Here is a 12,952-nt window from a genome sequence, read left to right on the forward strand (position 1 = left end):
GGATCTTCAAAGTGCGTCGGTGTTGAGGGACTGAGTACGGGGGATGACAAAATAGGATCCTCATATGGCGACATTGGTGAGAGACTGAAAACACTGGGTGGCAAAATGGGATCTTCAAAGTGCGTCGGTGTTGAGGGACTGAGGACGGGGGATGACCAAATAGGATCTTCAAAGTGCGTCGGTGTTGAGGGACTGAGTACGGGGGATGACAAAATAGGATCCTCATATGGCGACATTGGTGAGAGACTGAAAACACTGGGTGGCAAAATGGGATCTTCAAAGTGCGTCGGTGTTGAGGGACTGAGGACAGGTGTTGAGGGACTGAGGACGGGGGATGACAAAATAGGATCCTCATATGGCGACATTGGTGAGAGACTGATAACACTGGGTGACAAAATGGGATCCTCATTTGGCGACGTTGGTGAGAGACTGATAACACTGGGTGACAAAATGGGATCCTCATTTGGCGACGTTGGTGAGAGACTGATAACACTGGGTGACAAAATGGGATCTAAAAAGTGCATCAGTGTTGAGGGACTGAGGACGGGGGATGACAAAATAGGATCCTTATATGGCGACATTGGTGAGAGACAGAAAACACTGGGTGACAAAATGGGATCTAAAAAGTGCGCCAGTGTTGAGGGACTGAGGACGGGGGATGACAAAATAGGATCCTTACATGGCGACATTGGTGAGAGACAGAAAACACTGGGTGACAAAATGGGATCTAAAAAGTGCGTCAGTGTTGAGGGACTGAGGACGGGGGATGACAAAATAGGATCCTTATATGGCGACATTGTTGAGAGACTGATAACACTGGGTGACAAAATAGGATCCTCATATGGCGACATTGTTGAGAGACTGATAACACTGGGTGACAAAATGGGATCCTCATTTGGCGACATTGGTGAGAGACTGATAACACTGGGTGACAAAATGGGATCCTCATTTGGCGACATTGGTGAGAGACTGATAACACTGGGTGACAAAATGGGATCCTCATTTGGCGACATTGGTGAGAGACTGATAATACTGGGTGACAAAATGGGATCTTCAAAGTGCGTCGGTGTTGAGGGACTGAGGACGGGGGATGACAAAATAGGATCTTCAAAGTGCGTCGGTGTTGAGGGACTGAGGACGGGGGATGACAAAATAGGATCTTCAAAGTGCGTCGGTGTTGAGGGACTGAGGACGGGGGATGACAAAATAGGATCTTCAAAGTGCGTCGGTGTTGAGGGACTGAGGACAGGTGGTAACTCAATGGGATCGTCATATTCCGTCTTTTGGTACGGAAAGGACAGGACACTATACTTGGTCCTCTTGGCTGGGGGCTCCTCTTCCGCATCACTGTTCTTTGTCCTCTTTCCGTTTATGCCAGTCACAGATGTCACATGAGCCGCGTCCTCTTCCAAACCTACCTGATGATGTTGCAAGGTACCGATAGGTCTGGACTTCTCTGGACGCAAAATGGGCTCTTCCTGTTTGTCAAGTCCAGATGGGAATTCAACTGAATTCCCATCTGCCATGTCTTCTTGGGGCTTCTGAGCCACCCCTAATTTAATGTTTGGTTGAAGGACCTGGACAACCCGAAATCGGGATCTAAAGTCATCCTGGTCTCCATTACCTACCTCGTCTTCACTGGAGCTGTTAGTAGAGCTACCACTGGAGCTGGTAATATTGCTATCAGTGGAGCTGGTAGAACAGTCCACAGACTGCGGAGGTGAACTATACTTCAACTCCTCTCCGTGGTCTTCAGAAACCATGTCGGCTTCATTTAACCGCAACTTACCGTGTTCCTCACCATTATCTGGACGTCCCTCCAACGTCGGGGATCCATCTGCTGGAAGCGCCATGGTATGGGCTGTGAAGAAAAAAAACAAAGCCAAAAAAGCTATAAATCTGTATCTTGAAAAAATCACAAAAGTCCAAAGCAATGTTTAGAGGGAACACTTAAATACCAACAATACAATAACCCAGCTTTGTGAATGTGTTTGTTTTTCTTGAATATATTTAATTAGCAATATTAATGCTATGCCAGATGTGATTATACAACAAGAACGGGAATTAAGAGATAAAATAAATAAAGCTTATCTTTAGTCACACAAAAAAAAACAGCAAAAAACACAATTTTACATAAAAACCAGAACAAACTCTAAAACTCAGTGATCAAACACGTATAAACCATCAGCACTCAGACAAACAAACTTGCAGCTTCATCTTGGTACCAATCAATCATTAAACACAATAAATCAAATTTAGATTTATTGGTAATTCATCCCTAGCCATAAACTCTTAAAATAAAATAAAACCCTGCAACAAAATGGATTCACTAAAAGTAATTTTCTCAAACTAAAGTCAAATGTTTTCCAATCACCACTATTAATATTGCTGACTCTTTCTGAAAATGTAATCAGCGTGAAAATATATTACAGCTCCAAACATGCAAAGGACCAACACAGCATTTCGTAAACAACTAATTATTCAAAACTCCTCTTTCTTAGAAAAAGCAAACTAAGCAATAATGGTTTAGTAAATACAAACTAAACTACTTAGAAATAATACAGGACAAATATGTATCTAAAAACTTTTCTAATATTCAAGTATGAAGGTTTTATTTCAAGCAACGTATCCAAGGAGACCAAATGTGTTATTGAGGCATTTTTTGAAACCTGGACCAGACACTGACTACTTATTCCAAAGATCTGAATAAAACAAAACGGATTTTCTAAAACCAGAAATAACTTTTTAAAAACATAAACAATGTCAAACCCCTGCAATCCCTCCAAGATTTTAACTAACAAATGAATCACAACTGGACCCACTGAAACTGAGATGATTGTTTTTCTAATGAATTTTAACATTCACTGTTAACATTCAAGTGACTTCTGAAAATGATACGTCACTAAAATGCAATGGAACAAAAGGCTGTTTTTCTGGTCTTGAGTAATTACAGTAAACTAAATAATTTAGTTACTTTGTGAAATCAACAGGCACACATTGATTGTTCTTTAATGACTTTTTATAAGAATAAAGTGTGTGTTGTTATTTAATCAATGTATCCATGGAGACTACATAGAACACATTTTTCACAAAGCTGCGTTGAAGTCATTTTAAATAATGTCACCAATGTATCCATGGAAACTAAATATGTTTGTCTAGGCATTTATCAAAAAGACAAAAAGGGCAAAGAACCATCCAGTTTACCAAGAATTGGAATCCAAAGTCATCAAAGATGATTTTCACAAATAAATCATTATTTTGTTTGTGAAAATTAGCTTTGATTGATGATCACTACGATACTACACGATTCACTGCCTATTAATGGTCTATCATTAACGAACACACACACTTACAATGCTTATTACTGGGGCGACAGTGGTAGGAGTTTGCCCTGCAATGGTCCGCCTCTGTCGTTGTGTCCTTGAGCAAGACACTTCTCTCACCTTTAGCTGGAGTTTATTGCTGGCACGATACAACATCTGTGGCTACAATCCATTAGCTTATAAACATCAGTGTGTGAACGCGTACATGAATGGAAATTTTATGGAAAGCGTCCTAACAAACCGTTAGTCTGATGTCATTACCATGGAAACCAAGTATGTTTGTCAGGGCATTTAAAAAAAAACACAACCACATCAACATGTCCCTATCTTGAAAAAATAATGAAACAAACAATTAAAATATGGTTATATAAGGGTAAACACTATTTTTTAAAATGTTTTTAAAAAATAATATTAAATATTTAAGGCATTTCATTTTGCGTGTCCATGGAAACTGAGTGTTTACCACGGCATTTTTCAAAAAATAACGGTCAAAAAACAAGCTAATTTTTCAGGAATTTGAAGTTAATTTAACTAATTTGACTATAATTCAGTAAAATGCATATATTTCTTAAATTATTACACCACAGTTTAACATTCCCGACATTTCCAGCGAAATTCAGTAAAGAAAAAGGCTCATTAGTTAACTAGTTAGTTAGATCTATGCTAGCAAAGAATGCTACTCTCTTTTTTTCTACAGCAGTCAGTATTTCTTTAAAACAACACACACACGCAAATAAAAATAAACAAGTCACTAATATCTTAGTAATAACTTGCTTTCGTTTATTAAAAATAGTAGAAGAATGATTTTAACCTTCCAGCTGGTCACCCTGCTGCTTCTTCTCCCGGTCAGGAAACGTCTTTCGCAGGTTTGGTATCCACGGGTTTCTTCAGCAAGTGCGAATTTCAGCAAGTTCTTCTTCAGCAAGTTTTGCACAGCAGATTCTCGACAAGCTCAAACCTTCCGAGGCTTTAAAGGCTCCTTCAGGCGTCTCTCTCAAAAGTCCCGTAGCAAAGGGGAAAGAATTCAGAAGGTCGGCGTCATTTATAGGCTCGAGGACGCTAACGTCGTTGCCATGACTTCCATTGACGAACGCACGCGCTGGTGCGTGAGAGAAATTGGACTACAAATAACGCAGATAACACAAGTATCGCGTTGTCTTGTTCATCACTCCGTATGCTGCCACCTACTGGCCAACCGCTCCTCGACCCAAATATTAATGCAGGGAACCCTTTCCACATTTATGCTAGTTCTTCCAGAAGCAAAAAAATATATATAGTAATGCTCAGATAATTATTTGCAGTCATTCTAAGACACGAACTTTCACATTATAAATCCAGAGGTGGTCCAATCGGCGGACATTGTTACCCGATGCATTACTGAATAATACAAAGCCAACATTTTCTCCAGGAAAAACATTAATTTATATTTCAAGTCTTAATTTGAGATAATAATCTGAAAAAAAAACCCCAATATAATAGCTTGAAAATATTTATCAATATATTAAATCTTGCTTTAACTCATAAGGTTCTTCAAAAAGTTGCTAATAACCAGATCCTCCATGGTAATGAATACGTCTAGGCTGGCCTACACCTTTTTTTTTTTCTTTCTTCATTTCATTTAAGCATTTTTACTTGCACATCTAAAACAATTTTACGGTGTCATGTTTCTTTCACATATGAATCCACTCGTGTTCAAGTTGGTTAATTTAATTTATACATACATTTTACACACCAGGACATTAAAAGTATTTTTTGTTTTACAATTTTCAGTTCATACATGAATGTAAAAAAAAAAAAAAAAGTTAATATTACAACATGTATCCATGAATACTGCGATCATGGTTTTTCAACATTAGCACAAAACTTGGGGAAAAAAGACAAAAGAGGATAAGAAGATACCAAAAATATGTATATCTGTATAAATATAAATCTTAAGAGTAACAAGATTGTATCAAACACAAAGGAGAGAAAAAAAACTTAAGTGCTTTAGAGTAAAAATACAAACTGAAGGTTTATAAAAGCCTTAAGGAAATGAGAGAACAAAGTCAGTTGAAGATTGTCAGTCGTAACTCTAACACACACATCCAGGAAAGCACGACACACACTTTGCATTCGCTCATTCTGAAGCCGTCTTTGCCCACAGAGAAGGCAGTCCGGGTTAACAAAGACGGAACAACACATAGCGCTGGGGAACAATGACAGAGCAGCACCAGCCTTTGATCACTATCAAACATAATCCTGATGAGTTAGCGTTGTATTTCTTCCTGTCGTGCGGATAAATGGCAACAATGCTGGCTGTGTTTACATGCATGAAGTCGGCTTCAAACTAGCGCTAACACTTTCATAAAAACGACAACGAACCGGTTATTTCACATTAAATTATAGCTGCTGTTGTGTAGCTGGCCTGTTAAATGAAATGTAAAAATCAAGCAAAAGACAAATTTATAAAGCAACTCAGCCTGGGTCTCCCACTTTTTAACCTGCCCATGTCTGGTTGCAGCAATATGAAGTCAGAATGAAGAAAATAAGTGAACAACAATTCAATCTGGGTGTTTCAATCTGCATTGAATTGGATGGAAAAGTTAACTTCGGTCCTTATAATTCTCTGTCCTTGCTCCTCATATTCTCTGGGTTCTGCTGGTCGGCTTGTTAGTTCTGGATCAGAGGAAGAGGAATGTTTGTTGCATGTGAACACAGTGAAACAGAGAATGCTCTGTCAGACTCCCCACGGCAAAAACATAAAAGAAAAAGAAGTCTTCAGAAATTTTTTTTTAAAAACTACAAAAAACAAGGCAGTCTTAAGATTGTGTTGCTTAGAAACGCGCCGGTGGGAGGAGGACAGCTGATCTCCGCCTTGCAGCGGGAGGAAAGCAGGTGGCTCAGACGGTGCAGGTGAGCTAACGGTGATTTTTGCATTAAACTACTATAAAACCTGCAATAGTGCCGAATATGCATGCGCTAATTTTAGCCAGGATGTTGCACATAACTTAAGTGTCAGAATCCATTCCTAATATATTCCGATGTGTTTCCAGATGTTGGTAAACCATCAGTGCGGTGCTTCTGCAGCCTCTGAGTTGCAGGATGTCTCATCAAGTGTCCGTCTTCCTGACTGCCACTCGGTGTTTGACCTTCAGGATGTTCAGAGACCTTCACCTTTCTGGAGCTGGGATCACATGAGCCCGATGTGCTGATGAAACATTTCTAATTTTTAAAACAATGTGGCTGATGTTCTTACAGAGTTGAAGTGCATTAACGATCTGTTGTTTTTAGCTTCTCAATACGTTTAATTATGATTAAACTGATGTTCATACTGAGAGCAATAAAGCTGTGTTCTTTCTAATCTGACTGGTTCTACTTTTAATCAAACTATTCATGTTTTCACATTTTGGTCACCAAGAATCACGGTCGTTTCAGGAGATGAGAAGATTAAAGACGATTAAAAGGTTCTAAACTTTAGTCTAGAAAATATTCCTTTCATTTACTTTCATCAATTTAGTTACATCTACTAAAGCAGCTTAAAATATTAAAATGTCACTTAACTTTGCATTTCAAAGAACCCTTTAAAGGGAAAGAACCCTTTAAAGAGAAAGAACCCTTTAAAGAGAAAGAACCCTTTAAAGAAAGAACCCTTTAAAGGGTTCTTTAAAGGGTTCTCTTTAAAGAACCTTTAAAGGACTCTTAAACAAAAGGACCCTCCAAAAAAGAGAAGTGAGTGTGTGGGACAGCAAGTTCGGAGGACAGAAAACTCACTGGAGAACCTTGTACAAGCCTCCAATCAAGAAAGGACTGGTGACCTTCAGTGGAGGATCCTTCACGGAGCCATTGCCACCAATTCTTTTTTATCTGTCATCAGTCCTGGGGTTTTAAACGAGTGTCCTTTTTGCAAGATGTCCGAGAGTGTTTTTCATGTTTTTATAGATTGTGCACGGCTAATTAGTTTTTTTAATCTTTTTATCGACTTTTTTTAGTTTTTTTTCATATGGTTTTTTCTAATGCTGTCTTTATCAATGGAGTACATCATAGTAAAAACCACTAGTTTTAAAATCCCGGATTTTAAATTATTTAATTTCCGAAGCCAAATGGCTATTTATATTACTCGACGGGACAGAATGCAGGCTGGACCTCAATTTGATGCTGCGACTCTGTGGAAGGTCAACGTCAAAGCCAGGTTGAGGTTAGAGTTTTGTTTCCACAGAGCCACTGGGAATTTGCCGGGGTTTTTAAACTTGTGGGGTTTTCAAAATGTATTGTGCACCATTTCAGACCAGAAGGAATTATTTTATAACAAATTATTATTGTGAATATGTATATTTATTTTTTATGTATTGATTAGTGCCTTGTTTTAAGGAAATAATGTGACAAAAATAGGTTTATTGTATAATAAATGTTTTGTGAAAAATCAAAAAAATCTTCTTCTTCTTCTTCTTCTTCGTGTGAGAGGAGGGTGTTTGCGGAAGAGCGGAAGAAGAGTGAAAGAGCGAGCGATTGTGTATTTTTCTATCTTTGGTTTTTTCTTACTGTTTATTCACTGGGTGTTTGTGTTACTTGTTTAATTGTGATTTTGTGTTAGTTTTGTCACGTTTTAAGGGGATTTTGTGGGTTCGGGTGTGGCCGTCAGGCCGGCGTCTTAGGACGCCATGGTGGTTGGTGCTGGGAATGTTTTGTCCTCCACGCTGACACGGAAGAACGGCGTCAAGGTGGGTGCCGGTTCTCCGTGCAGCGTGGAGGAAGTTTGTTTGGCGGTGGGTAAAGACATTGGGTATGAGGCAATTAAATCGGCGGCTAGGATGAACGGGGCGGTTGTTTTGTTTGTTGAAAAGGTGGAACAGGCTCAGCACTTGGTGGAGGTGGGCGTTTCTGTTAATGGCTTGTTTTTGCACGTTTCACCTTTAACTTTACCGGCGACTAAAATTACACTTTCAAACGTTCCTCCGTTCATTAGTGACGAGTTTTTAATTAAAGAACTGTCACGACACGGAAAAGTGGTGTCGCCGATTCGAAAGGTTTTATCTGGTTGTAAGTCACCTCTGCTTAAACATGTTGTGTCGCACAGACGACAGCTGTTTATGTTATTGAATAGGAGGGATGAGGAGTTAGATTTAAGGTTCCATGTTAAGGTTGATGGATTTGATTATATGTTGTTTGCTACTTCGTCACATATGAAGTGCTTTGGGTGCGGTCAGGAAGGCCACATTATAAAAATGTGTCCAGGCAGAGCCGAGCCGGCTCAGCCGGCTTCAGCAGAGCAGCAGCAACCTGCTGCTGCTGAGCAGGACAGAGAGCCACTGGGTGAGGCTACGGCGGCGGAGGATTCCGCTACTGACGCGGGTGGACCCGCGTTAGCGGAGGGGGAGCCCACTGCTGACGCGGAAGTACCTGCGGTGGTGGTAAGAGAGGATGTTGACAGCATTGTTGGGACTGATAGAACGGTAGAAATGAGTGTGTGTGAGAACACTAATGAGAGCAGTGTGTTGAGTGGTGACGGTGAGAATGGTGAGAAAGGTGAAGGAGTACAGAAAGATAGTGAGCAGAGAGAGCAGGAAAAGGTGAGGGGTGAGAAGGAACAGTTAGCGGGTGGAGCTCAGGGTGAACAGAGAGAAATGCAGGTAGATGAACAGGATGAAGGAAAGAGTAGTGTAGAGGGGGTGGAGGGAGATGTAGTGGAGAAAGAGAAAGGACTGACAGATGATGAGAGAGAGGTGGAAGCTTCTGCCCCAATAAAAAGAAGGAGCAAAAGAAAGAACGTGGTGGCTGCTGCAAATGCTAGCAAACAGGCATGCAAGCTAACTGCAGGAAAAAAAGACAGGTCAGATAGCAGTGATGCTGAGAGCTGGTTTTCAGACACCAGCGATGTATCGGTTACTCAGTCAAGTACCAAAGAACCGAGATACCCTGTTGAGGCTTTTCGCGTCTTTTTACGCCAAACGAAAGGCTTGAAAGGTGTTAAACTCGAGAGTTATTTTCCAAATCTGAGAATGTTTTATTTTTCTGCCCGATATCACATAAAGAACAGAGAGTTGTCCGGTTTTACGGACACAGAAGTGTTTAGACTGAAAAAAATAATGTCTAAGGCCAGAAAACAATTCTGAGCATTATGATGTATGACAGGATTTCATTTTTTTCCTTAGTTTGTTGTGTGTGTTTTTTTAACCTCTTACCCAGTATGGATTCTTTTAAAGTGGCATCTTTAAATCTTAATGGGGCGAGGGAGGCGGGAAAACGGGCATTAATTTATCAAATGATGAACCAGAAAAAGATTGACATCATTTATTTGCAAGAAACACATAGTGATTGTAATACTGAAACGGACTGGGGTAGAGAGTGGAGAGGAGAGGTGGTGTTGAGCCACGGCACCTCACAGAGTGCGGGAGTAGGCTTCCTCTTCTCCAAAGCTTTCACCCCGAATTCCATGGACATTGAACACGTTGTTCAGGGGAGGTGTCTTTTAGTTAGTGCTTGTTTTGATCATTTTAGCCTGCTTTTTATTAATGTTTATGCTCCCATTGTCAATACAGAGAAAAGGCGTTTTTTTGAGAAAATTGGGGAAAGGTTGGGAGATTGTGGGTCAGAGGATTATGTTTTTATAGGTGGGGATTTTAATTGCACTGAAAATGATGTTTTAGATCGAAACCATGCAGAGCCGCATCCGGCAGCCCAACACGTTTTGAGGCAGCTGGTCTCATCTCACGGCCTGGTGGATGTATGGAGAAGGATGCACGCAGGCTCCAGGCAGTACACATGGTCCCACATTAAAGAGAACCGTATCATTTTAGCTAGACTTGATCGTATTTATTGTTTTAAACATCATTTTAATGTGTTTAGAACATGTCAGATTGTGCCGGTGGCCTTCACGGATCATTCGTTGCTTCTAGGTGCTGTGTTTTATTAGAAATATCTTACCTAGAAGCGCGTACTGGCATTTTAATTCGATTTTAACTCATGACTGTAGTTTTAAGGAAGTTTTATGTCATTTTTGGATTGGTTTTAGACAGAAAAAGTCTGATTTTTACCTGTCTGAGACAATGGTGGGATTATGGGAAGGTCCAAATTAAGCTGCTGAGTCAACAACACACTGTTAATGCCACTCGAGACATCACCGGATCTATTAGAGATCTGGAGATGAATATTGTGGACTTAGAACGCCTTAGTGACTCCACTGGAAATCGAGAGTATATTGAAGCTCTTAAATCTAAAAGGCTAGTCTTAGCCAACCTGTTGGAGAATAAAGTCCAAGGCGCATTGGTCAGATCTCGGGTGCAGAACATCGCAGAGATGGATGCTCCCTCCAGCTTTTTCTTCGGCTTGGAGAGGAAACACGGGCAGAGGAAGCAGATACATTCGTTGATGTCGGACGCGGGGCAGCAACTGAGTGAGCCGGGACAGATCAGGAGGAGGGCGGTGGAGTTCTACAGTTCCCTATATCGTAGTGAGTACGAGGAAGATGAGGAATTGTATGAGGAGTTTTGTGGTGAACTGCCTCAGGTCTCTGAGGAGACTAACGCTGACCTGGAACGCCCTCTGGGGCTCCAGGAGCTCCACGCCGCTCTCCTTAGTATGCAGGGTCAGAGGTCCCCGGGCGTTGACGGGCTCACTGTAGAGTTCTACAAGGCCTACTGGGACCTTCTGGCCCAAGACTTGCTCGAGGTGTACACCGAAAGTCTGCAAACCGGCTCACTCCCCCTGTCGTGTCGCAGGGCGGTGATCACCCTGCTGCCCAAGAAGGGCAACTTACAGGAAATAAAGAACTGGCGCCCCGTGTCCCTCCTCTGCACCGATTATAAAATCCTCTCCAAGGCCCTGGCCACCAGGTTAGGGAAAGCTATGGAGCAGGTCATCCACCGGGATCAGACTTATTGCGTCCCCAGCAGGTCCATGGTAGATAACATTTACCTAATTCGGGATGTTTTGGAGGTCTCTGGTTCATTGGGTTTACAGACTGGCTTGATTTCATTAGATCAAGAAAAGGCGTTTGACCGCGTTGAACACAGCTTCCTCTGGAAAACCATGGGGAGGTTTGGGTTCGGCGAGGGTCTGATCGCCATGATCCAGGTGCTGTACAGTGGCATTGAAAGTGTGTTGAAGGTCAACGGTAGCCTGTGTGCTCCTTTTAGGGTGCGTAGAGGCGTCCGACAGGGCTGTGCGCTGTCGGGGATGCTCTACGCACTCTCCCTGGAACCCCTCCTCCGGAAAATTCGCTCAAATGTTCATGGTTTGGTTTTACCTGGTTTTATAAACAATAGGGTTTTATCTGCTTATGCTGATGATGTTGTTGTTTTTATTAGAGACCAACAGGATATCAGTGTTTTAACCAAGATTACGGACCAGTTCTCTGTTTTATCTGCTGCGAGGGTGAACTGGGGCAAGAGCGAAGCCCTGGCTATCGGTGAGTGGTCCACGGGGCTCCCGGTTCTCCCTCAAGGTCTGATATGGAAAAGAGATGGTTTTAAGTACCTTGGTGTATTTTTAGGCAGTAAAGAAATTGTAAAAAAGAACTGGGAAAACACTGAACAAAAAATACAAAACAAACTGTCAAAGTGGAAGTGGTTGCACTCGCAGATGTCGTATCGAGGCAGAGTGCTTGTATTGAATAATCTTGTCGCTTCCCAGCTGTGGCATAAACTGGCGGTGTTGGACCCACCATCCGGCCTACTTATGAAGGTCCAGGCAGAGATGGTTAAGTTCTTCTGGAACGGTCTACACTGGGTGCCGCAATCTGTGTTGTTTTTACCGAGAGAGGAGGGGGGTCAGGGCCTTGTCCACCTGGCTAGTAGAACGGCGACATTTCGTTTGCAGTTTGTACAGAAGTATTTGACGAGATTTCCTGTGTGGAAAGATGTGGCCAGTTGCATTCTTAGACGTGTGAACTTTCTTGGGCTGGATGCTGCTTTGTTTTTTACTGATTTTAGTTTTTTAAAGTTAAAAGGGCTGCCCCAGTTTTATCAGAGTGTTTTTAAATCGTGTGCCTTTTTTAACTTACACAGATCAAACACGAATGATTCACTGTATTGGCTTTTAGAGGAGCCATTAGTGTGCGGCGCACGGCTGGATGTAGCAGACAGCACAGTGCCGGGTGTCGCTGGAATGCTGTCCAGGGCCGGAACAATGACCCTGCAGCAACTGATACAGGTGGCTGGACCGGACTTTGAAAACGTCCAAGAGGTCGCTTCGATGCTGGGGGTCCGGTCTGCCAGATTTACGCGACGTTTTCTGGAAAGAGTGAGAGAGCGCCTGACGGCTGAGGAGAGACGACTCCTGCAGCAGTACGTCGCAGAGGAGTGTCACCCGGATCCGTCTGATTCTTTTCCAGATGTGCTTTTAGATCCGGACTTTGAAGAAGACGGCGGCCCCCTCCTTAAAACTGGATCTGTGTAAGACGGACTCGAAAGTACTGTACAGATGTTACACTAAGATTCTGAACAAAAGGACTCTGTACAGAAGGCCCGTTAGCGTATGGACCGACAGGCTCGGAGGATCTCGGCCACAATGGAGGACTTTGTACAAGCCTCCAATACGAAAAAGGACTGGCGATATGCAGTGGAGGATACTGCACGGTGCCATTGCCACAACCTCGTTTTTGGCGATCATCAGTCCCGGCGTGGTGAATGAGTGTCCTTTCTGCAGGTTATCTG

General features: G+C 42.1%; 1 long non-coding RNA gene across 1 annotated transcript; it reads left to right on the plus strand.

The window, feature by feature from the left end:
* The first annotated feature begins 5,958 nt into the window (after window positions 1–5,958).
* Window positions 5,959–6,530, plus strand: LOC116712639 (uncharacterized). The gene is made up of 2 exons (XR_004337604.1): window positions 5,959–6,215; window positions 6,356–6,530. It is a non-coding gene; the product is annotated as an uncharacterized LOC116712639 (long non-coding RNA).
* The last annotated feature ends 6,422 nt before the right edge of the window (window positions 6,531–12,952 follow it).

This window comes from Xiphophorus hellerii, chromosome 22, assembly GCF_003331165.1.
Source record: "Xiphophorus hellerii strain 12219 chromosome 22, Xiphophorus_hellerii-4.1, whole genome shotgun sequence".
NCBI lineage: Eukaryota > Metazoa > Chordata > Actinopteri > Cyprinodontiformes > Poeciliidae > Xiphophorus > Xiphophorus hellerii.